Below are 25,860 nucleotides of genomic sequence, written 5' to 3' on the forward strand. Positions count from 1 at the left end.
ATTTTTTGTATGCTACCCCCTTTAAAATGTAAGCTCTATGAGGGTAGAATATTGTGTGTAGTTTGTTCATTGACTGTACCCCTTGTGTTTAGTACTGAGCCTGGCATATATATGCTTCAATACATGTGTTCACTGACAGAAGAGAGACCATTACCTGAGTATCTGAAGTCAGTCTGCACAGACCTGGAAATTAGGACCTCTATTCAGTGCCTTGAGAGATGTCAGAAAAATGAGCAAATTTTCTTTTTGATAGTCATTACTTTCTCATAATTGTAGAGGTTCAAGAATGGTTAAAAGTGAGAAGAGGAAATAAACATGTTAATAGGAGGAAGGTACTTGATTGTACTCCTGACAAAAGAAACATGAATTAAAATTAAAATGAAGTAGGATTTTTTTTTCCTATGAGATCAGCACCTGTGTTGGTAGGGTGGTAAGAAAAGCAGTCATTTCCAGACAATCTTCTGGAAAGGAAGATTGGTAAATTTGGTAACTGCTTTTACCTAATAATTCCATCCTTAAGATTTTGCCCTACAGATATACTTGCACAAGCATGCACTGTTAGAGATAGGAAAAGGTTGAGACAACCTAAATGTCCACCAGGAAGGAACTGGCTATGTACATGATATGACATATAAGTAACAGAACACCATGTGGCCTTTAAAAAGAATAATGCATCCCCCGATACAATATTTCACCTATCCAGAAGTTCCCAGTTGATAACCACCGAACATTTATTTAAATTCCCAAAATACCCTATGGCTTAATTAGGGACCATTGTTTTCACACCAATATCAAAGCTCTTATAACTGGGGAAATACATGTTTTTTATAGGATAATAGACATCCCAGAAAATTGACACAAATGGACTGTGGGTAATGAACACAAACTTCATTCCATCCTTAATAATTTTAAATTTAGCTTGATATTCATTCTAGATCCATCTCAAGATACATCTTCTCCTTGAAGGCATCCCCCTACACCTCAGTGAGTATGGCGTGACAAGCGCCCACAATGACTCAGTCTCTGGAGGTCGTACAGGAACAATTCAATCTATCCCAAAGGCATCAGACTTTTGTATTAAGTCAGGTAAAGTGATGCCTAAGAATTGTTGGAAATTATCTATTATATGAAACCTTCTTGCATCCATAAGTTAAATAAGAAATATGGCCACAACATCCATGTAGATGTTTGAGTGAGAAACTGAGACATCACATCAAATTGCTTTATTTCTTTTCCCTAACATTTAATCAGCAAATCCTGTCCATTCTACTTTCAAAATAAATCTCAACTCCACCCACCTCTCTCCATCTCCATCGTTGCCAGTTGAGCCCTGGCCATGCAGCCTCTCACCTACAAGAGTGCCCAACTGTTTTCTCTGCTTTCACTCATCTTCCCACTCTCTGTCTTCCATCCATCCTGGGTGCAATTTTAAAAGTAAAGTATTATCTTTTTATTCCCCAGCTTAAAACCCTTCAAAGGCTTTCCATTATTCTAAAAAACAACAACAACAACAACAACCACAAACTAAACTAAACTAAACTCCATAACTTGGCCTGCAAATTCTAGTGACCTATCCCATCTCTCTCCAACTTCAACCCATGGCACTTTCTCCCTCCTTCACTTTACTACAGTATTGCTGATCTGTGAGTTTCTAAATGTGTCACGCTCTTTCCTACTTAGAGACTTTGCAAGGTAACAGCCAGTGCCCAGTTAGCAGCAAGCTAACAACAAAAACATATTAGTGGGGGATGAGTTAGATGTACTAATTCTATACTTATGCATCCAACACAATACCCTTGTCATTTTTGACTAATTTGATAATGATGATTTCTTATCCAAAACCTATACCCTTCCTCCTATAGTCGTCATTCAACAAATACTTAGTACATTTATGTTTGGAGAACTTTCCTTGTTACTTTAGAATATGGAAAAAAAAAGAAACACAAACCCTGTTTTCAAAGACTTTACAGTCCATCAGGCAACATAAGACTTGTCCGTGTGTAACTGAACTAAGCCAACATGAATTAAGTAAACAGGAAAAGTATAAGATAGGCTGAAAAATTTCAGAAAAATAAACAACCATTTATGTCTGGTATGATAGGTGAAGGTTCGTGGAGGAAGTCTATTTGAGGTTCATTTGAAGAAATGATAGAATTTCTAAAGACATAGAAGAGATAGAGGGTAGAAAAGGGTATTACAGGCAGAGAAAGCAGAAGATAGATATTGAAATGCATATATATTGAAAATGCGCGGTGTGTTTAGAAATAGTGAGCAGTGAGAAAGTTGGATTTGAGATAAAATATGAAAGCCCACAAATAGCAGACTAATAATAATAGCATACATTCATTGACTGTTTACCATGTGCAGGGTAATCATTTAATTATTACAACAACCCTATAAGGTAGCACTATGATTATCCCCATTTTTCACTGAGGGGACTAAAGCACAAAGGAGTTGAGTAATGTTTCCAAGGTCACAAAACTAGGTGGTGGGACCAGGATCAAAATCCTGGCAGCCTAGCTTCAGAGTACATGTTAACCATGTAGGAAATTAACCATTATCACACAGAAATCAGGATTCATTGAAGATCTTTGAGCAAGAATGCAGCATAACTGGACCTTTGATGACTTATTCTGGTTGCAATGTAAAGAATATCCTAGAGAAGAAACAACTAAAGCCAGGAAAAGCATCTTTATGGAACCAAAAAAGAGCCTATATAGCCAAGACAATCCTAAGCAAAAAGAGCAAACTGGAGGCATCACACTACCTGACTTCAAACTATGCTACAAGGCTACAGTAACCAAAATAGCAAGCTACTGGCACCAAAACAGAGATATAAACCAATAGAACAGAACAGAGGCTCAGAAATAATACCACACGTCTACAACGATCTGATCTTTGACAAATCTGACAAAAACAAGCAGTGGGGAAAGGATGTCCTATTTAATAAATGGTGTTGGGAAAACTGGCTAGTCATATGCAGAAAACTGAAACTGGATCCCTTCCTTACACCTTATACAAAAATTAACTCAAGATGGATTGAAGATATACACATAAGAATTAAAACCATAAAAACCCTAGAAGAAAACCTAGGCAATACCATTCAAGGCATAGGCATGGGCAAAGATTTCATGACTAAAACAACAAAAGCAAGGCAACGAAAGCCAAAATTGACAAATGGAATCTAATTAAACTGAAGAGCTTCTGCACAGCAAAATAAACTATCATCAGAGTGAACAGGCAACCTACAGAATGGGAGAAAATTTTTGCAATCTATCCATCTGACGAAGGGCTAATATCCAGAATCTACAAGGAACTTAAGCAAATTTGCAAGGAAAAACTCAAACAACCCCATCAAAAAGTGGGCAAAGAATATGAACAGACACTTCTCAAAAGAAGACATTTATGCCCCCAACAAACATATGAATAAAAGCTCATCATCACTTGTCATTAGAGAAATGCAAATCAAAACCACAGTGAGATACCATCTCACACCAGTTACAATGGCAATTATTAAAAAGTCAGGAAACAGCAGATGCTGGAGAGGATGTGGAGAAATAGGAATGCTTTTACACGTTGGTGGGAGTGTAAATTAGTTCAACCATTGTGGAAGACAGTGTGGCGATTCCTCAAGGATCTAGAACCAGATATACCATTTGACCAAGCAATCCCATTACTGGGTATATACCCAAAGGATTATAAATCATGCTGCTATAAAGACACATACACACATATGTTTACTGTGGCACTGTTCACAATAGCAAAGACTTGGAACCAACCCAAATGCCCATTAATGATAGACTGGATAAAGAAAATGTGGCACATATACACCATGGAATACTATGCAGCCATAAAAAGGATGAGTTCGTGTCATTTGCAGTGACATGGATGAAGCTGGACACCATCATTCTCAACAAACTAACACAAGAACAGAAAGCCAAACACCACATGTTCTCACTTATAAGCGGGAGTTGAACAAGGAGAACACATGGACACAGGGAGGGGATCGTCACACACAAGGGCCTGTCAGAGGGTGGGTGGGCTAGGGGAGGGATAGGAGAAATACCTAATGTAGATGACGGTTGATGCGTGCAGCAAACGACCACGACACGTGTATACCTAAGTAACAAACCTGCATGTTCTGCATATGTATCCCAGAATTTAAAGTATAATAATAAAATAATAAATAAATAGTCAATACAATATTACATGCCAAAAGTACAGGGTTTAGATAAGTACCATAAAAGCAGGAATATAAAGGAAAGCCTGGGTAACAGTAGAAATCAGGGAACATTGAAACTGGTTGGCTATGAGAGAAGAATCAGCAAACAGCTCATTCTCAGGTCTTAGGTTTGGGTGGATAGAAAAATGGCTACATCATTAATGTAAGTATTTCAAATTAAACATTTACTTGAAAGAAAATATAGGTGGAATTTTGTTTTAAATTATAGGGAATTTCTGTTAATGTTGAAGCTTTCGTAGGGCAGATGGTAGAGCTTTCCAGAAACAGTAGATCTGAACATAGGAAAGAGGCCTGTGTTGAAGGTTAGGGTTGGGGTGTCATCCCTGCAGATATTAGACATTAATATCTACTCTCAGGACATCAGAAAGAGGACCATGGAAGAAATAGAAAACAAAACAGAAAGATCTGAGCAAATAGACAGTTGAGCATGATAGACATTAAGAAAGAGCCCATTCAAAATAAAGGGGAATTTTAATGGTTTCGAGTGTCATCAAGAGGTGAATAAAAATGAAAACTGAGAAATTGACTTTTTAGTAATTTGGAGACTGAGAGAAGAAACCATATAATAAAGATTTCCAGACCTCAATGTATGAAGAAAAGGTGTAGATAGTGGTCATAGATCATTCGAGAAGTTTGGAGGTAAAAAGAAAAGTGAAAGTTAAGGTATTCAATTATTAAATTTTTGTTTATTGAGTTGTTTCAAGGATGGAGAATTCTAATGATGTCTGCAAACAAAGGAAGAGGTAAATGGACAAAGAGAGATTAAAAGTTAAAAAGTTGCACAGGCAACATTTAAGAAGAAGAGGAAGCACACTTAAATGAGGAGGTTCTTTTTCCCCAGGGTAGAAAAAAGAATGCTGATGTAGAAGAATTTGAGGAGTGAAATTGAAGGGCTTATGTCAGATGAACTTAACATTCTTAAAAATACAAGGTTCATTTGCCCAGAGTAAGACGGTGGGTGGCATCAAAGATAATGCGATAGAGAATCCAAGAAGTAAACAAAGCAAGTAATAGCAAGAACTAGCTAAAATTAGGTAGTATGAATAGAGGGAACCAAGTAAAACAGTGATGCTACTATCTCCAGCAAAATTAGCATTGCCACCTCACAGAGTTGAGAAAGTAGACATCACAGTTAGCTGGCTGTCATACCCCCAGCTACACACTCAACATTTAATTACTCATGAAATATTTACTCAACATCCACTGGGTGCTAGAATCATGAAAACAATGGCTACATATCAATGTGAACAGCTTTGGTCCAAAATATGGCATATCCCACCTCACCCACGCTACCCACACACTCACCCAAAGCCATGCTTTCATTACTTGTGATTACCAATAACTCTTGGTGACCAGCTCATAATAAGGTTTGTGTTAGGACCCTGGTAGCTCAGGAAATAGGTCCTCTATGTTATAACCACTTAGGGAAATTTAGAAAAGTATTTGGTGAAAAACGTCTTCATTTAAGGATCCTTAGAACTTCAAATGTGGGTTCTTAATATATGGTGGTATTTCTGAGTTGACATTATGGCTTCACCCATTCTGTTCTTATTTCTGTTAAACTCAAAGCTGGTCCCTTCACCTCTAATGGCATGCTGTTTTTTTCTTATGCAGTTACTTCACACAAGCCCCTGTGAGTGATTTCACCAGGGCTATGTCCTGCCATACATTCATTTTTATATCCATTCATCTGTTCATCAAGCATTCACCGAGTGCCTAAGCTATGCCAGGCAGTGGGCTCTGTGGTTACAAAAACACAGTCCTTTTTCCCAAAGATATTATAGTATGACTAGAGGAAGAAGAGTAGAAGAGTAACAGTAAAAATGCAGATTAAGTACAGCAGTTAAAAATAAAGGAGAGAGGTCAGCATTCCTTAGGGGGATCAGACAAAGATTCATAGAGGAGGAGATTCTTTGATTGTTGTTTGAAGGACAAGGAACAATTTTCCAGGTGGGTGAGGTATGTGTGGGAGAACACTTTGGCAGGAGGAATAACATGTACAAAGGCACTGGGGCGTGAAACAGCAGACTGGCTAGTGAACTGCAAGCAGTCCAGAAGGGAGAGGGTGGGGATGTGGAAGAGTGGTCAGGGGGAGGGCAGGCAGGTAAGAAAGAAATGTCAACCAAGGGAGGACCTGCTCCTCACAAGCCATTCTGGGGGGTCTGACTTTCTTCCTGTTGCACAGAGGTTGTTAATGTCTTGGAGTCATGGCTCTTTCAAAACCTATGATACTATCAATCCTCTACTCAGAAAAAAAAAAAAAAAAATCACCAAAATGGTGTCTACAAACACTCTGAAGTTCAGAAGTTGCTTGGACTTCAGGTTAAAATGTTGCTATAGGCAAAGGACCCATTTTTAGTTTATAAAAATAGCTGGAAGTATACACAACAAGAAGGGCGTAATGTGATCCAATTTGTGTTTTAGAACAAGAATTCAGCCAGCTTTGTTGTGAATGGATTAGAAGCAAGTGAGACCAATGTTAGAATGAGCAATTAAGACATTATGACAACCATCTGGTCAGGAGATGATGAAAGAAACTGCAAGAAATGTTTGAAAAAGATAAGAATGATTCAAGCTATCAGATGTTTAACTGCATTACAGTAATTAAAACAACGTTATGCTGTCCAAAACAAAGAGATATCAATGAATTGTATTAAAAAACTAGATCCAAAATTTTATATTGTGTTTTTTCAAGGTAAAACTTAAAAAGCAAAGGATAGATTATTCAACAAATCATTATTCCACTGGCAAGTGGAAAACTATCTGAGAAAAATATAAAGTTAAATTCTTGCACTCCTATACAACAAAATAAATTCCAGATGGATTAAGATTTGCATGTAAAATAAAGAAACTGGAAGAAAATGTAGGAAAAGTGTGTGTGATCTTGGGATGATGAAGTCGTTTCTAAATTAACTCTAAAGGCAGCAACTTTAAAAGGAAAACATCACAGACTCAACCACTGCCCAGGTGCTGGGGAAGGGGGAAATGGGGATTTGCTATTCAGTGGGTATAAAGTTCCAGTTATGTAAAATGATTAAGTCCTAGAGATCTGCTGTGCAACATTGTGCCCATAGTTAATAATACTATATTATAGATGTAAACAAATTTTAAAGGGCAAGCCTCATGTTAAATATTCTTACCACAATTAAAAAAGACTCAATCACATGCACAAAAACTTCGAATGTAAAAATATACCCAAAGGAAAAAGTCAAAAAGTGACTAAGAAACCTGGAAAAAAATATTTACATTATAAACAACCTATGGACACATGGATTACTATCTATACTATACAAAAATTGTTAATAAAATTAAATGGAAAATAAGCATCTCAAAAGAAAAATAAACAAGGAACATTAAGAGGCAATTTGCAAAGGAAAAAACTATCCAACCTCACTAGTGACTTAACAAACACAGAAAAAACACAGTGAAATGCCATTTGCCCCATATCAGATTGGCAACATTTTTACAAAACAACACTACTTAAGATATGGGAAAATGTGCCCTCTCATGCACTGCTGGTAGGAGAATAAATTGAAGGGGAAAAGAACTTTCTGGAGAGCAGTTCGGCCAAAAAAACAAACCTTTATTAATAACTATACTCTTTAACCTACAAGCTCTGCATCCTAAGGAAATAATCCTGATTTAACTACCAGGAGATACACAATAATTTTTACAGTAGCAAAAAACCTTAAATTTTATTGGCTGAAGTAATGTTATTTAACCATTAAAAAACTATAAAAAATTATCTTGGAGAAAAGTGTTTAAAAGGCATGGATAGATGTTCACACTAGTTTATTAAACGAGGGGGAAAAAAAACAGACTTCAAAATCATACTATCATATACTAGTCTGAGACAACACCACTACCACCTCATACCACCTACCATAGCTAGACAAGAAATTCTAGGTTGGTTGAGATACTGATTTGAAGTACAAGTCAGTTACACTGATACAACAAATGATACCAATATCCTTAGCAGCAACAGAAGTAACAAAGGAAAAAAACACACAACACTGAAAGCAGCAGGCTGACTCACAGTGATGTGTTAATAAGAGAATTCAGATGGAGACCTAAGTTTCTATAATCCCTTCATTAGTCTAATGTAATACATCTGGTATAGCACAATGGACCTTGGTATGCCTGGTCATACTGGCCTCTTCAACCTACTCCTGCGCCTGCCCCCTGCCAAGCTTTGGCCCAGAAATTAGAGAACACAGGAAAACTACACGCAGTCAGACCTGAAAATGATGGAGGGACAGAAAAAGAGATTTGGTGGGGCTAGAGGCCTCAGCACTGCCCTGGGGGCCTCGGCAAATTCTCCAGGAATGATACAGATTGAAACAAGAAGGAAACAGATGGATGGCCTGATGGCAATGTGGTGATTGTTCTGGTGTCACTTCAGCACAGGAGCGCTTGCACCCCATACGGCGGCCTCCAACCCTCTAACATGTGCTGATTCCTAGGAATCAAAGTTTGTATGGAGCAGGGCAAGTGGCATGTTCTCATCCATTGCCAATATAACATTTTCATTTCAAACAGTCCATATGGGGCCTCTGAAAATCTACGACTATCATCATATGGATAAACTTATCAATCAATAAAACCATATCACATGCTTCAGAATAGCATCTCAAGCAACTTACATTTTATTCTGAGATATGTCAGCATAGGGATTAGAGCCTATAGCAGTGAAGCATAATTTGCAACGGAAAAAAGCATGTTTCTACTTAGTTTGCCTTTGTAGGTTTATCTTTGCGATTGCTAATTCCTTTGCTTCTCATTCCCTCCCTTCAAAACTACAGACAAGAGATTCATCTTTACTTTACTCTGTGCTGAAAGCAATTGAGTATAAAGTAGAAAAGAAGGAATAGCTTTTGAAAAAAAGAAAGAAAACAAACACCCACACAAATGAGTGTGTGTTTAACAAGGGAAGTTATCTCAAAGGTCACAGATCACCAGAGGAAACGTGCTATTTACCAATGGCGGGGAAGGAAAAATCCCAAAGACACATAAAACTCACTCTAAATATTTGCCACTCTATTTTATTTAAGACCAGTGTGTATTAGCAGGGGCAAGCCGAGTACACACTGAGGACTTGACAAGGACACCAAGCTACAGGATCCAGTCCCTTCATCGGCAGCGAGAAGTTGCTCTTAACAGTGCCTAATTGGTTTCAGCAGAATTACTGTTACTACCCTAGGAGGGTAGCCTCAGAGAGTATCTATCCTACTAGCCCCAGTTCTTTGGGGACGTATGTTTTTAAATTTACTTTGTTTATAGTACAGCCTAACTCAATTATTTGGGTTGGGTTTTCTCATGATTTTTCTTATTATCATTTATCTGTAATCTCACTCATAAAATTTGCTTGATTCTATTTTGTTGATATTTACATCTGTTCCAAATAAAAGAAAATAATGAATGATATTTTGTTAAAAGAAAATGCAATTAGTCAATTCTGAAAGTTTTCATTGGTGAAAAAGGCATCCTCCCCATACATTAAACCATATGTGACTTTATATTTAGAAATTCAAAAAATAATTACTTAAAAGCAAAATCATCCATTTGCCAGAATAACTCAGAACAAAATGGTACTGTTAAAGACCTGACAGGATTTCTTGGAACAGATGTTATTAGTTCATAAATTTAAGGCAGGCACACAGATGTCTGCCCTGTACATAACATAAAGCATTTTGCAACAGAAAAACCTTCATTCATATTTTGACCATCAACACTACTCAATAATCACACCAGCAGGAGGTTTAGACTGTGTTCAGCATTTTTCTTTTTCACACATTCAGACAGACAAAGACGTAGGCTTTCATTCTGAAGATGCCCATTTGGTTTTCCCCCACGTTTCATCAAAAAACTCATGCCTCACCGAAATTCCTTTTCTGACTTACCTCGAGCATAAAAATCTGGAACAGGAGTGTTGCTTCAGGGAAGCCAGCATCAGAATGGGATGAAGGAAAATGAAATCTCAGTTTCTACCAACAATACAAATCTCTGACATTTGATAGCAGGAAAAAGGGGAGCTAACATCCCATCTAATCTCAGTGCTTTCATACCAGATATTTTAATGAAAACAATTCAAGCTCCTGACGCAACAGAGGGTAGCCTTTGCATAATGTTTAGTTTCTAATGCCTCCAAAAGGTATCTGATATTTATTTATGATCCAAATATATTAAGCCTGAAATGGAAACACTTCTAGAATTTCCAAAGAGCTTTCATAAAGCTGCCTGAATAATTATTAGCAAACAAGTTAGTAGAAAATATTTTTAAGTTCCACTGTTATTTCTTTGGTTATTGCTTGTTCTCCACACATCTCCCTTCACCCACCCCCCATGCACAGACACACACCACACACACACACACACACACACTGAGGATCATGAAATAATGTTTTAAAAGAGTTAAACAGAGAAACCATTAATTTGATTGTTAAAATCTCTCTAGAACCCATTTTTAAAGATCACCTGGAAAAATCTTAGGAGATATTATAAAATGTCCCAAATTCAGAAACCAGAGATTCAAGTGCAAAGGTCCTATAGGATGGCCAGCAAGAAGGCTTCATTTGGTGTTCTGAAAGAAACAAGTTCCTCCTAAATGGAATTGAAAAGTAAGAAACCATTATTCTCTCTCTTCATAATAAAAGAAATTAAAATCCTGTTTAACTGGAATCTAAATAATCAGAAGTTCACATACCATAATTTTATTGTCATTTTTATGAGAAAGAGACAAACCAGCTGATTCAGAGACTTATCTTTTTTAAAAAATCTGTTAAGATATGATTGGTGGGAATTCAACCCCATATTTAGCTCATATATATCAAAAAACTTCTAAACCTGTGATTGATATTCATGATGATGTTAGTATTAAGCACATTTCACTATCTTCTAGGTATTCAAAAGGTGGTTTTGCCCCAATTTGACATAAATGCTAACCCATGTTAATCACTATATAATTATTTAATTAACCTATCCCCAGCCTAGTTTGGACAAACTGAATTCACAACAAACTGAAAAATAGGGGTTAGTTGTTTTACTTGGAGAAGTCAGGGACAAAAGGACTGAGTGAGCCATTTAAGAAGATAATTTTAATATGCAGCCTTTCTTCGTGGAATAATTAAATGAGAACAAAAGGTTAGGGACTGAAAAACTTGTATCTGCAATTTACTTTATATCAAAATAAATTTGGGAAAATCACTTAACCTCAATTTTACCAAAACTAAATTAGGGGCACTATTCTTTTTTTTTTAATTTATTTTTATTTTTTTATTACACTTTAAGTTCGAGGGTACATGTGCATAACGTGCAGGTTTGTTACATATGTATACTTGTGCCATGTTGGTGTGCTGCACCCATCAACTCGTCAGCACCCATCAACTCGTCATTTACATCAGGTATAACTCCCAATGCAATCCCTCACCCCTCCCCGCTCCCCGTGATAGGCCCCGGTGTGTGATGTTCCCCTTCCCGAGTCCAAGTGATCTCATTGTTCAGTTCCCACCTATGAGTGAGAACATGCGGTGTTTGGTTTTCTGTTCTTGCGATAGTTTGCTGAGAATGATGGTTTCCAGCTGTATCCATGTCCCTACAAAGGACACAAACTCATCCTTTTTTATGGCTGCATAGTATTCCATGGTGTATATGTGCCACATTTTCTTAATCCAGTCTGTCACTGATGGACATTTGGGTTGATTCCAAGTCTTTACTATTGTGAATAGGGGCACTATTATTTTATCTCCCACAATACAAGAGTATGACATAAATACAAGTTTCATTGACCTGGCCAAATTGACCTGGATAAAGATAATTGGCCATAGACATGGTAATATCTATCTTCACCTGCAGAAAATAGGATGAACCAGTGATTTGACTGCAAATATATAAATGCTGTCTTTATGTCTTTATGTGGGTATATTAGAATAAGATGCTTCCCCACCTTCAACCTGCAGTTCCCTGTGAGGTTACCCAGCCATTACTATTACTATCGCCTACATATAAATGAGGAAGCAGAAGCAAAACTCATAAAAATAAGTTGCCCAACATAGAAGACAGGTCAAAAATGGAACTTAGAATCTTCAAAGTATTGAAGATAGTGCTCTGCATTAAGTAAGCACTTAACGTGGTCTTGGAGCAGACTGATGAACTGATACCCCACAGTTCTGGAGATCACTAGACCTCCTAAGCACCTTATGATAGATGGAAGTCTTGTCAAAAATCCTAGATGCTCAAATGCGATGAAAATTACATGAGGAATATATTTCTGCTACTGCTTTTGATCACCTTTTAAACTGTTTTTATTGATATATAATAGTTGTACATATTTGGGGGGTACATGATATTTTGTTACCTGTCCACAATGTGTAATGATCAAATCAGGATAATTGGGATATCCATCAGCTCAAACATTTGTCTTTTCTTTGTAACGATCATGTCTTTTTGCCCCTGTCTCTCTTTTGGCCTCTTTCCTACTTCTACAATAACACAAGTTTGCTCCAAGTGAGTTCACAGCAAGCAATATATTCATAATAGCAGAGGCCCAAGTTATAATTCTAGTCTTGCCGGCTCTCTCAATAACTACAGGCCTTTGGGACGTCATAGTAGATGTCTTTATTTTCCCATTCTTAGAAGGGATTAAAGGTTGAATTTGACCAAAAGGCAGCTGATATTAAGGATGTTGGAACCACTCCATATCTCCCAAGGAGGAAAACTTACAGAGTTTTAAATGGAGTTGAGAGATTTTTAAAAGCCAAAGAAGAATTCCCTTTTATCCCTACTTCCATGGGACCCTCTGCTATGCTGCTGACACTCTACAGAGCCAAAAGGGGGAAACTGAACCAGTTACACTATCGGCTCAAGAATGTCTTGCAGCACAACTGATAACAGGATCTTTACTGACCAGAATGCCTGGATGATGTTTTGCCAGGTTTGTTGAAAAGTTATGCTATGTAAAAGTGAAACAGAAAATATTATTATTAACTATGTAATGATAATAATAAAGAACTCTTCTAACTGGACTCTCAGAAGCCCAGGAAAAGTGACCAAACAGTTTTTCTCAATAGCCCAAAAGACAGTCCAAACAGTTTTAAGGGAAGGTTCAATTAACAGCAAAAATTCATACTTCTTATTCCTTCTCTTGGAAAGAATTAATAAGCAGTTAAATGAGAAATGATAAGAAGAAAAGCCTCAGTATCTGGATGTCCTATAGGCAAGAACAGACAACCCCTGGAATTTTGCAAATGTCTGAGAAAACACTAAAAGTTTACTTATCCAAAGAACCAAGGACAAAACCCATAATTCTCTTCAACTAATTTAAGTGTCATCTCATTTCTCAATTATTTTCAGTGTAATTGATCACATTGAATTACATTTTGAATAACACCGGGAAAAGGTTGAACCGCAGATGCATGTTTTCACTTCATTTTCGATCAAAGAACCAAATTAATCTGCAGGACATTATGAGCACATTACCCAGCAATAGCCCGCCACATGTCTGCCCACTCTCAGAAGGCAATGTATGTCTTACCTTCATTTGCCGATTCCACAAACATTTCACCAACCCAATGAAAGGTCCAGGGTAAAGAAGACAATGATATGAACTCTGCCCTCAAGGAGTTTAAAATTTGGTACAAAAGATATGTTTGCAAGCCATATTACTATAACATGAAGGAAAATGTAATAACTGCCACAAATGAGAATTTAAAAAATTCAAACACCGATGGCATTTCAGAGGCAACAGGTACATTATGGAAGAGGGAACATTTCTTGCCATTTTAAAAATCACTCGAAAAAGTATTCCAGATGATTAAACAGATCTGAGAAAATAAATCATCATAGCTGAACGAAGAAAAAAGAAAATCAAAAAATGTTTAAAAGTATTATCTTCATGTTTTCATTCAACTATACACACCCCAGAAAAACACAGAATGCGGTCAGATTTCTCCAGTCAAACTTTGTCCATTCTCTGTGAGAAAGCTAGGTTCAAATGGCTCCACGATCCCGAGATTAAAATGGAAAGTGAGAGAACCTTACATCATTGTACATGTGCATCAGTCAAATTACCTTTAGGATTAAAAATCATATTTTATTTTTTCAATTAACACTGTAAGCATGCCTCTTACCTTTGCTGTTTAATTATCCATCTGATTGCATCTCAGATCAGCTCTTTATAATCCAATTTTGAGAAAATGACACATCTATTTAAAAGCACATATAGCTTGTTTTGTTCAAGTAGAAAGTGACCAAATTTTCCTAGACTGAGAAAAGATTGGCATGTTTGCTTGTGCATATCAGATTATTTAGTTGCAAAACTGGGAATTATTCCACAGATATGAATGGATTTCTAATTTATGTCACAAAGGAGAGATTACACTTTTAGGATAATTTATTTACTTACTCATTTTCCTAATTCGATTTCAACACACAGGAGAATTTCAAGTCAGGAAAGCATCGCCAACAATGCTTCACCAGAGACAACCAAAAAGAAATCATAAATGTCTTATTAACTGTAAATAATGATAAAAATCAAATCTTTGGGAATATAATTACAGCTGGTCTAGCTTAAAAGTGTTTTACAATTATATTAGCCCAAGTAAATCACAGCATACTAATTTTAAATTGTACATTAAAATAGGTTTGTTGTACATGTTGCCATAAATTTCAAAACAAGAAAAATCAAGAAGGATCAACTTCTTTATTTTTTTTAAACACATTTTCCAACTGTAAGGTCCATAGCTCCTCCTTTTCTGCCTGTTGACAAGCGTGCTTCTCCTGCTTTCTAACTTTAAGTACACTCCTTTCTGCCGTAACTTGTCTGAGCTTGTTTGTCTGTAGTTCTTACTGGAAATTTCTAAGCTATCATTTCATGATCTTTTGAAGAAACAACGTATAAGTGCACCTGTGTTCTTTTATGTTCATGTCTCCCCCTTGTTTTCTTTCCTTGGCACCATAGAAACAGACATACATAAGTCTGTAACTTATGGTGGCTTATTTATTATTTTTACCTGCATATATTCAGAAACTATTTTTAAGAAAAGGACTGGACTGATAAATTAGAGCTAGGAAGCCTGGTCATTGTGTGGTCTTGGACAGGTGATATAATTCGCTAGACCTATATTCTCAAGTACAAAATGAGGAGGACCCTGCCAGAGGATCAATCTTCAAAACTGCGACAACTCTGAAACTGTATGACTCTCTAGCTCTTTGACTTGCAACTTCACACTTGGATGTCATTTGTTGCTTTGAAAGATGGTTGGTTCCACTGTGGAAGACAGTGTGGTGATTCCACAATGATCTAGAACCAGAAATACCATTTGACCTAGCAATCCCATTACTGGGTATATACCCAAAGGATTATAAATCATTCTATTATAAAGACACATGAATGCGTATGTTTATTGCGGCACTACTCCCAACAGTAAAGACATGGAATCAACCCAAATGTCCATCAATGATAGACTGGATAAAAAAAAGTGGCACATATACCCCATGGAATAACTATGCAGCCATAAAAAGGAATGAGTTCATGTCCTTTGCAGGGACATGGATAAAGCCAGAAGCCATCATCCTCAGCAAACTAACACAGGAACAGTAACATGCCCCTTTGCAGGGACATGGATAAAGCCAGAAGCCATCATCCTCAGCAAACTAACACAGGAACAGTAAAACAAACATCACATGTTTTCACTCGTAAGTGGGAGCTAAACAATGAGAACCCATGACACAGGGAGGGAAACAAAACACACCAGGGCATGTTGGGAGGCAGTGAGGGGAAGGAGAGCATCAGTATAAATAGCTAATGCATGCAGGGCTTAATACCTAGGTGATGGGTTGATAGGTGCAGCAAACCACCACGGCACATGTTTACCTAGGTAACAAACCTGCACATTCTGCACATGTATCCCAGAACTTAAAGTAAAACAAAATTTAAAAATAAAGATGGTTGGTCCTTCCCCTGGTAGATATAAACACAAATGCAAAGTGGCACATACATGAGCAGGGAGTGTAAACAAGAAAGGAGTGGTGGGGGAAGAAAGTGAGAGAGAAAGAAGGAAAAATGAGGCAAGAGAGACAAAAACCCAGAGACAAGGCAGGGAAAGGGTGGGGAACAGGGTGAAGAATTTAGAGAAAGAGGAGAGAATATGGGAAAACAGAAGAGTGTATACAGTAAGAGAGCTAAAGAAGAGGTCTAGTTAATAGTATACAACCAATTATAGGGTAAAAAATTTTAAAATTTTTGCATGCATTTTTTGCATGTCAACAAATACCTACAGGTGTTGGTTTCTCTCCAGAAAAGAAAAAACAAAATACTTGGATATTGAAGTGCTAATTTTAAATGTCTATAAAAATTTGTGAGGGAACAAAGTTATTTTCTATTATGAATTTACTAAACAGTAGATGACATTTTAAGCCATCATATGTTATCAATAAAAATTAGCACAAGAGAAATTCTAGCACAGGGCCCAGGATATAGTAGGCAGCAATATACCTTAGAGAGAGGGAAGGAAAATGAGAGACAGAGGAAGGCTCTATTTTAAAATGACATAAATCATCTTCCTGATCTTAAAGACTAATGGAGATGGGGAGAAAGGATAAAATATGTCCATGTAAAATTGCCTAGACTCTGAACAAGCAGCAAGTACAAACCACGGTAAAAAGTTAAATAACCAGAACTCACTTAACTAGAATTCTCAATTTGCTAGAACACATCCACACACCTTTACAGTCCAGTATTCAAGGAGACAACTTTATAAAAAATAAAAGATTTCAATGTTTATGAAATAATAACAGCAATTACCACCACACCATTAGCAACTCCCTAGGAATGTCTCTGGAGAATAGTCACATCTAGTACCTACAGCATTATCGTCCAGAGAACAATAACCACTGTTGTTCAACATGCAGACCAGGAGGCCATGCAAGGACCTCTGCAATCAAGCCTAGTTACTCAAAGTAGCGCATGCACTTCATAGTCAATGTGAGTTGACTGCTCTAAATGGTTTGCCACTGGAGAGTTTGAAATGTCAGCCCATGCCTAAAATTTTTGGAGCCGGGGTCTCCAGCCAGTAGCCTACTCCCTTCTGTTCTCTTTCCCACCTTCAGTTCTTTTCTGCAGTGAGGAGCCTTGCACACACTCCCGAGGACACCTCAGCCCACACATCTAAGATTCATACACAGCCCTACACTCTTTGGTCCTAGGAGTGCTCAACACAAGTGGTACAGTTCACCACTGGGAGATGAGACCCCAAGAGAGACCCATGTAGGCCCTGGAAGTCATCTTGGGATCACTTAGGCAGGAATTGTGGGGTACCAAGTGGTTTAGAAGAGGGAATGGGGGTGCTTTGGATTGACAATATCCACATGGCTCTGCAGAATCCTCTCACCATAAGGCATGGCACAGTGGAGGAAGACCAGCAGGGCCCTCTAAAGCAAGTGACATGAGGCAAGAGCCTCTTTCCCCAGGTTTAAGGGTGCTACTGTTAATATGGCATTTCTGCCTTAACCTGGGTTTGCCAGGAAATTTAATTAGCCATATCTCATTCCATGCAGCCAGACTGAATAGCATTTGGTTGTGCTATACAGTGAAAATAAACAATGTAAGCACTAAAATTACTATAACTCAGGTGGTCAAATGATTTTGGTTTTAATACCCTGGAATCTCTGCCCAATTAGCACAAGAGGATGAATTTTCTTCAGCAATAAACCCCTAAACTCCTCACGCTACTACTTAAGAATAAACTAGCACAAAGAGAACCTTTGCTCTCAGTGACCAAACAGAGAGTAAAGTTTTTGTCTCAACTTCTCCCTCCTTACTCTCAGTCTACAAAACATCATGCAAGGTTGACCCAAGGCCAGAAGCCAAATTTAATGGTGAGCGTTCTCTCTTGTTCTCTCTTCTTGTAACACCTCATCCTGATATAACCGAGTTAAGATCCACTTTCCCAAAACAGTGTCCTATACCTCTGTTCCCCACTCTCTACCACCTGATTTTTTTTCATATCTTTTTGGGCTTTAATCTAGTTATGGTCAACTAACTAAGAGAATAAACTACTTACCATATACCAGTGAGCTATTGAGTGTTATCAGTCGAATAGGTCATCTACCCAACTTAATTAACATTGCAAAAATGAGGTCAGAGCAGTGGAGGGACACAAGTTCCTTGGAATACTTCGAATAAATTGTACAGCCTGCTTGACTGAGAGGCCACCACATATAGACACAGTACAAGGAATATATAAAAGAGACAAGAGACTTGTCCTAATAGATTTGAAAGTACAGCTGAGAGACAGAATCTACATAAAATGGAAAGAGCTTTAATAATATTATAAAATAACATAAAGATACAAATCAATGAGTTATAAGGCCTTTTTCCCTCCTGTTTTCTAATGTACTTCCAAAAGTCTCATCTGCCATAAGCTTTCCCTGAAATTTTGATTAGAGTTAGACGGCTTGGCCTGAAGAGTAAAAGAAACAGCTTAGAAGAATTTAGACACATTTCCTTCCTTTTCTGCTTCCTCATGTTTCCTGTCCTTAGAACTTAGGCCTTTTGAAGGATGGTTGGAAGTGTTCCCTGCATGTCCATGTGCTTCTGCTACCTCAGTCTTATTTTTATTAACATAATATATCAGGGCCCCCAAGAGTTATCTTTATTCTTCCTATGTAAGAGTGAATAGTAATTTCATTTCAGTTTTTCCAGCTGCTCCTTTATATTGTTCTGCCCCATGACTTCAAAAAGATAGGAAACCCTTGAAGTCCTAGAATCCTAGACTCAGGGTCAGAAAGCACACATTCTAATTCTAGTCCTAGTGCTTAGTAGCTGTGAGAAAGTGTTTAACTCTTCTGAGTCTCAATGCCATCTGTAAGATGGGGGCCTGTTTCAGGAAATACCAAATCAAATCCCTTTCTGTGAAAGCAAACAACACAATGCTGCTTAATAGGCATAGTTGATGTGAGCACTTGTGGCAGATATTCTCTGCTTTGGAATTTATATGAACAAGATCCGATTAATTTGTTTATTCAGTTAACAAATATTTTCTTGAGCACTTAATGTGTATCAGACTCTCTACTGAGCACTTATCAGAACCACTGGAGCTATGAGCCATCCAGTTGCTACTGGACATTTTTTTCAAACTACCACTTTTCTAGTGTTCTCCCTTTTGGAGAATAGTTAAGAATGTGTGTCACGGCTGGGCACAGTGGCTCACGCCTGTAATCCCAGCACTTTGGGAGGCCAAGGTGGGTGGATCACTTGAGGCCAGGATTTTGAGACCAGCTTGGTCAACATAGTGAAACCCCGTCTCTACTAAAAGTACAAAAAAATTAGCTGGGCATGGTGTCACGTGCTTGTAGTCCCAGCTACTTAGGAGGCTGAGGCAGGAGAATCACTTGAACCTGGGAGGCAGAGGTGGCAGTGAGCCGAGATGGCACCACTGCACTCCAGCTTGGGCAATAAAGTAAGACTTCATCGCAAAAAAGAAGCAAAAGAAACAAAGAATGTGTGTCATGTTGCTTGCTTAAATTCTATTTGCAGCATTTTGGAATGAAGTGTGTCCCTCTCCTGGCTTCATTATACATCAAAATTCCCACAGTTAAAGTTTTTTCAAGACACATAAGTCAGCATAGTCGCTAAGAAATTCTCCCTTGGGCTTAATATAAGAGAATTAAAATATATCTGGACTTCATCAAGTCTGGTCTTTCAGTCTGTCATGAGAGGCTGGAGTCGCTAGGGATAAATTAAATGATTAAGAATGAAAGTTTCTAATAGTGTAAGGAGAGATGTGGTTGTGAGTAGCACATCAAGATAATGAGTGAGCGCACACACCGCACACCAGGACCCGTGGATATTTATGCTGCAATCCATAAGTGCACCTCCTCAACATGCCACCTCTGAAAACCAAAAATGTAACAAGCACATATCAGAATAGTCATTCCTGCTCAGTTGAGTTCCTAGTTACAGCCAAATAAAAGAAGACTAGCTTCTTTAAAGCTCAAAAACCAAGAGCACCTTTCCAGTGGACAAGTAACTAAAGTGGTGTGATTTTGGTATAAGTTTGTGTGTGTGTGTGTGTGTGTGTGTGTACACATTTAGTTTTATTGTACAACAAAGCAACTTGTACTTTTCACATTTAAAACTGAGCATCATCTTTCCTTTACAGTGAAACAAAAAGGAAATTTTAAAATAAGCAGGAACAAAATTACAATAGAGAACGTCAATTCCAAATAGGATCCTACAGGTTCTGCTGATTCTTCCACTGAGTGGCAGGGCTAAAGTCATCATTAGAAGAAAATTTATTTTAAAAGTTTCTTCTTAAACTACAAAGATGTCTGTCAAATATCACAATAAACATGCCAAAGGAGAAGCCATGTTGTCAAAATGCGCACTTAACCCACCCAAACATCTCAGATCCACCCTTTGCTGACCTTCTACAACTCCCCCTTTTTTTTTTTTTTTTTGTTTTTTTCTCTTTTCTTAAACAAGAGAAAATAGACAGATACACGTTGGTAAATGCTAACTGTCCATATTCACATAGAGACACTGTGTACCCTCTAAGCCCAATATACAGAGAAAGGAGGGGGAAACTAGAATTCTATGCACTGCTACACAGGGGCCTAGCACCCTCCAGCTTCCAGCAGAGCGGAGGGAGCAGGTTTTTCTTATTTCCCACAGACCTCGGTGGTGTTGATTCCATACAGTTTTTATTCAGACAGAAAGGGATAAAAATGAATTTCAAACAGAAAGGGGTAGAGACAGTTTTCCCATTGTATTCTGCTCAAGGTATTTCCCCCCAAATAAGTTGAGAACCATGGTGTAGAGAAAAGAGACCTCAAGAACAGGGTGACAGAACACAAGAGGAAAAAGAAAAGACTAGAACTTGCTCCCAGGGACTGGAGAATTTTTTTTTGAAAAGGATAGTTGGAATCTATCAGTGTTCTAGTAATCATCTTTTCCTTCATCCTCCTCTCCTTCCTCCCCTTCATCATCTTCATCTTCTTCACCTTCATCCTCCTCTTCCTCCTCAGTATCTGTTTATCCTTCCTCCTCTTCATCATCATCATCTTCTTTTCCTTCTCCTTCTTCATCATCCATATCAGAAATCAAGTAGCACTCTAATGAGTTGGACCAAATATCATCTTTGGTGACCTCTCCTAACTCATCAGCACCGGCATCAAAATGGTCAGTAAACCAGGTAAAGAAGCTCTCTGGTTCCTCACGCTGCCTCTTCCTGCCAGCTTTATTCTGCGTTCGACTTGAACGTTTCATCAAATCCTTTCCAGATTTCCACTTGATTTCAGTGGTCTTTGAAGATGGATCACCACTCTCATTCAGATGAAATTCTTTGGAGAGAACTTTATTTTCAAAGTAAGGATTTTCATCAAAATAAAAATCTATTCTGTAACCTCATTTAATATCTTCAAATTCTGTCATTTCAACTCAGTGCCTCTTTGTCCTCCTCCAGCAGTGCAGACGTTTGTGAATGGTTGACAAATGTTGTTAGCCCAAAATGTGGGACTTTGGCAATCAGTTCTGACATCTTCTGAAAAAATGGTTGGCGGAGTTTGTCATATTTCTGTTCTACTCTCAAAATCTCCTCACTGGCTTGTTCATTAAATCTGTCTATTTCATTTTGTACTTCATCAACACATTCAGTTGCTTCTTGCTGTTCTTTTTCTCCCTTCTTCAGCAAGCCTGCAGAGGCCAATATCTCCTCCGGTCCCAGAGAGGCATTCTTGGTTTCTTCTTTTGAGGTGGGAGTGGAGACTGGCATTTGGGGGCCATGCTGCTAGGGAAGTCCAAGAACCAGACCAGAGTCTCCTTGCTCATCCAGAAGCAGGCAGAACACTCTGGTATAAGATTTATTGGTTAAAAGTAAGCAGTAACACATGGGTACTTGAAGGATCCCTTTACACTATTAATTCTATTCTTAATTGTGTAAATGTCCATTCTTAATTTTGTAAATGCAGAACCATTTATAAAAATGGAAAAGCCATAGCTGTTTGGACCCCCAAGGAAGCTAATCAACCCACCAAGATAGAACAGGAGTTTGTAAACACACCTTTGGCGTGATTGTTTGACAATTTATTACATAATAGTTAGTTCTTTAACAAATGGTTTTTATTTTCCCTGATCTACATTAATATTAGAAGGAGAATGAGTGCTCTCAAAAAATGGGAGAAAATGCAGAAAATAACATTATTTTCAACTTTTTCTCTTCAAACACCCATATTCTCCATATGCTTATGATCGGTGAGAGAAAGAAGAGGAAAATCAAGCCTCCCAGGGAATACACAGTTGAGGAGAATCCCTGCCCCAAACATGCATAGCCAGGGCTACCATGTTGCACAATCCCACTCATACTCTTGGTGAAATTTACCTCCAGGACTATGCGGTACACAGTCTGCCTGCTGTGCATGGGGACTCTATCTACAGGCACCCAATAATCCACGAAGAGGAAAGTGCACCTAGCCCAGGGAAATAATATTGTGTTGCCCTACGGGTTAGTTCAATCCAAAGCGAGTCAAGGAAAAGAAAGAGAAAGTGTTCACTGACTTTAATAATTATTCAAGATTCAGAAGTACCTGGGAATTATAAAATATTTGATTCTGTAATCACATCAGAGGAAAAACTTTCCATTTGACTGATTCTCCAACAAACTAAACCACAGAGGAAATGGCTGAGCAAATATTTTCCTACCTTCATGCTTACACACATGGTGGAACATACCAGCAAACAAAAAAACGTTCACCAGATTTCAACTGATGAAACACACTGGGAAGAGGTACCTTCCCTTTGGTTGACTTTAAAAACATTAACTCATATAGTTTAAGTTTTTGTTTCAACCTGCAAAATTGAGTTGTTACCTTAAATATATGACATTTAAAGACAAGGGATTTCTATCAGACCAGATGAAGAATACGCTGGACCTCAGGCTGGTGACCAAGCATTATTCACATGTGAAACGTTCTTAACCCAAACACTTCAGAACGGCTTAGGAAGCTGGCTTTACTGAGATGCTCAAGGATGTGTTAGAAGCAGGATCTCTGAAAAGCAGGAATGAAAAGGACAGGACCACTCTAGGGCCAGGTATCCCTAATCAGGGGGCTGATGCTTCAGAATGCCCTCTCCTGCCCTCCTCCAGCCATGCCTCTCCACGGAGCCAGCAGTCTGCAGGGCTGTGACACACACCCACCTGCAGGAACAACTTGCCTTCTAGACTCTTCCCCAGGTACTTATGAGCCTGGAATTTCCCGCCCCAAGTGGTCTGAAACCAGCTTCCAGGGCCTGTGTGAGTCTTCACCCTTCCAAAGCAGATCAACTCACAGGTGTGCACACCCCTAGGCCTGAGGGTATTCATGGGTAGCTGGTGGATGTGGGTGTGAATAAAGTTGAATGAGCAGGCTGGCTCATCCACACACATTCTTACAAGGATCCTCAGGCTGCACAGTGGAGCCAGGTCAAGAAGAGAAGGAACAGGTTATGGAATAGGGGGGTGTCTTGTCCTGGGCCCTCAAATGTTAGGAGTGACCCTATAATGGGATATATCATATAATGAAATGAGTACTTCAGTGATCCAAAGAGAAATCTCCTCTCTCTGTTTCCTATCCTCACGGTGACCACATAAATGGATTATCTCAACCAGGACACTGGGCAGCATGAAATGTATCTTAACTAGATAGGACACCAGCTCAACAAGTGAGGCCAGGACTGTCTTGCAAACTAGGATATAAAGTCATCCCAGCTACACCAAACTGTAGAATAGTTTCTTTCCTTATGATGATCCTTCACTACCACTGAGCCCAGAGTTCCACAAATCACTGCCATCCATTGGCATCCAGCATTTTCCCCCTCATTGGGTTCTTTTCCTCATTAGAGAGTGTTTATGTTTAGTGTACCCAAGAAGTAAATAAAACCTCATTTTTATCATATACAACAGGCATATAATAGAAAGCATCATATGTGGTTCCAGCTTCTGTAGTTTTCCTACAAAGTTTGCTCAATCTTTTAAGTTTGTAGGTTGACATTCCAAACAAAAGGGGTAGAAAATAAGAAGGAAACCCGTGAAACCAGAGAGCCATCAGAAACCCCTGCAAACTCACCAAAGAAAGTTGGATCTAGGGTTCCCATAGGAGGTAGAAAATCAAAGATAAATAGTATGTGGAATTTTAAAAGAAAACATTGTGGATGGCCTTTTCTGGAGCCCAGCCTGCGCTGAGTCTATGGATACAGGATTTAATCAGGACTAGTCAGTGCAATCCAGAAATGCACACCCTAGATGAGGGAGTTTCTAGGAAGGTCTATGGCCACATCCTTGGTGTCTGGTTAATGTGTCTCCTGTGCTGCTTCTTGGCAAATTCCAGTAGCCTGATTTTATCTCATAGCTCTTGCACAATACACATACACACACACACACACGCAACATCTACAGTGCTTCCAGCCAGTGCTGCTGCTCACTATTATTTACACTAGCAGCTCTTAAACATGACCACACATCACAATTATCCTGGGAGCTTCTCTAACATACAGATTCCCAAGCAGCTCCCCACAGAGACTGAATCGGGAGGTCTCAGGTGAGGCTGGGACCTTTCTACCCTTAGTAAACAAACAATCCGGATGACTATAAAAGCAAAACATTCTAACCCCTGGAGAAGCTCTGCTAGAGCAGTACAGGCTGAATTCCATCTGACCAGCAGGCAGTCATGTCCTCATGCTGTTTTTCTCGGTCTATTCCTACTTTGGAGTCTTCCCAGAAAGAGCTGAAGATGTGCTGCCCAACACCATGGAGACGAGCCCCCACAACAAACAGCTGTCCTTTCCCATTACGGCCAAGCTCCAACCAACTGCCAATTCAGACACGTCCTGAAATGGCTCTCTATTCATTGACTTTCATGAGAAACTACTTGAGCTTTATTAAGAAATAAAATACACACATGTAGCAAGTTATGAAAATTTTAGAATGGTTCCTCTTTTTCATGGACAGTCTTTGGTTTCTAGTCCAACAATAAAATGGTTCTTTCAAATGAAATTTTAACACATTTCTTTCCTTCCTTCTCTCTCTCCTCCTCCCCATCCCACACACATTCATACAGTAATCTGTAGGCTTTTTGTTAAATTAGTGATTCTCAATGAATAGAGGCCCAAACTTTCCGGAAAAACACATCAATGTCTCCAGGAAGCCATGTAATTTTTCCATTTGTGAAAATGAACCAAACGTTTTCAAAGGGTAAGAAGCACTGCCAGCCTCATCTTTGATTCATCCAGAATATGGACAGGAGAAAATTACAGCAATCAATCAACTTGAATTTCATGTTTTACAAATGGTATAGTGTAATCAGAAATAAGCCAAAATTTATAAGTAACTGGCATAGAAGAATTAATAAAATAAATAAAATCAGAGAAATGCTATCAGGTAAAAATTCCTCCTTAACAGTAGAGAAGCAGATCATGAGAATCCAGTCATCACTCTGGGATGTCATCATCACAGGCAAAATCAGCTAAGTCAGCTGTTGACAGAGGAAAGGAAGTTAAAAAAACTCTACTCCTCTGGCACAGTTTTGAAGTTCAGTGATACTCAGCTTGCTAAGGCATTCAGTGCACTGACTGCTGCTTCCCCTGGAAG

General features: G+C 38.5%; 1 protein-coding gene and 1 pseudogene across 4 annotated transcripts in view; both read right to left on the minus strand.

The window, feature by feature from the left end:
• Positions 1–25,860, minus strand: part of PDE4D (phosphodiesterase 4D) — a 1,626,844-nt gene that overhangs the window by 1,536,693 nt on the left and 64,291 nt on the right. Inside the window, exon 2 of one of the 4 annotated variants that reach the window (XM_033179630.1) lies at positions 14,643–14,707. The exons of the other annotated variants lie outside the window; for them this stretch is intronic. The gene's annotated coding sequence lies outside the window, so the exon portion shown is untranslated. The remainder of the gene's footprint in view (positions 1–14,642; positions 14,708–25,860) is intronic. 4 annotated transcript variants of the gene reach the window in all.
• The window catches only part of LOC117065160, a 69,433-nt pseudogene continuing 64,271 nt past the window's right edge, over positions 20,699–25,860 (minus strand).

This window comes from Trachypithecus francoisi, unplaced genomic scaffold, assembly GCF_009764315.1.
Source record: "Trachypithecus francoisi isolate TF-2019V2 unplaced genomic scaffold, Tfra_2.0 Lachesis_group2, whole genome shotgun sequence".
Classification (NCBI taxonomy): domain Eukaryota; kingdom Metazoa; phylum Chordata; class Mammalia; order Primates; family Cercopithecidae; genus Trachypithecus; species Trachypithecus francoisi.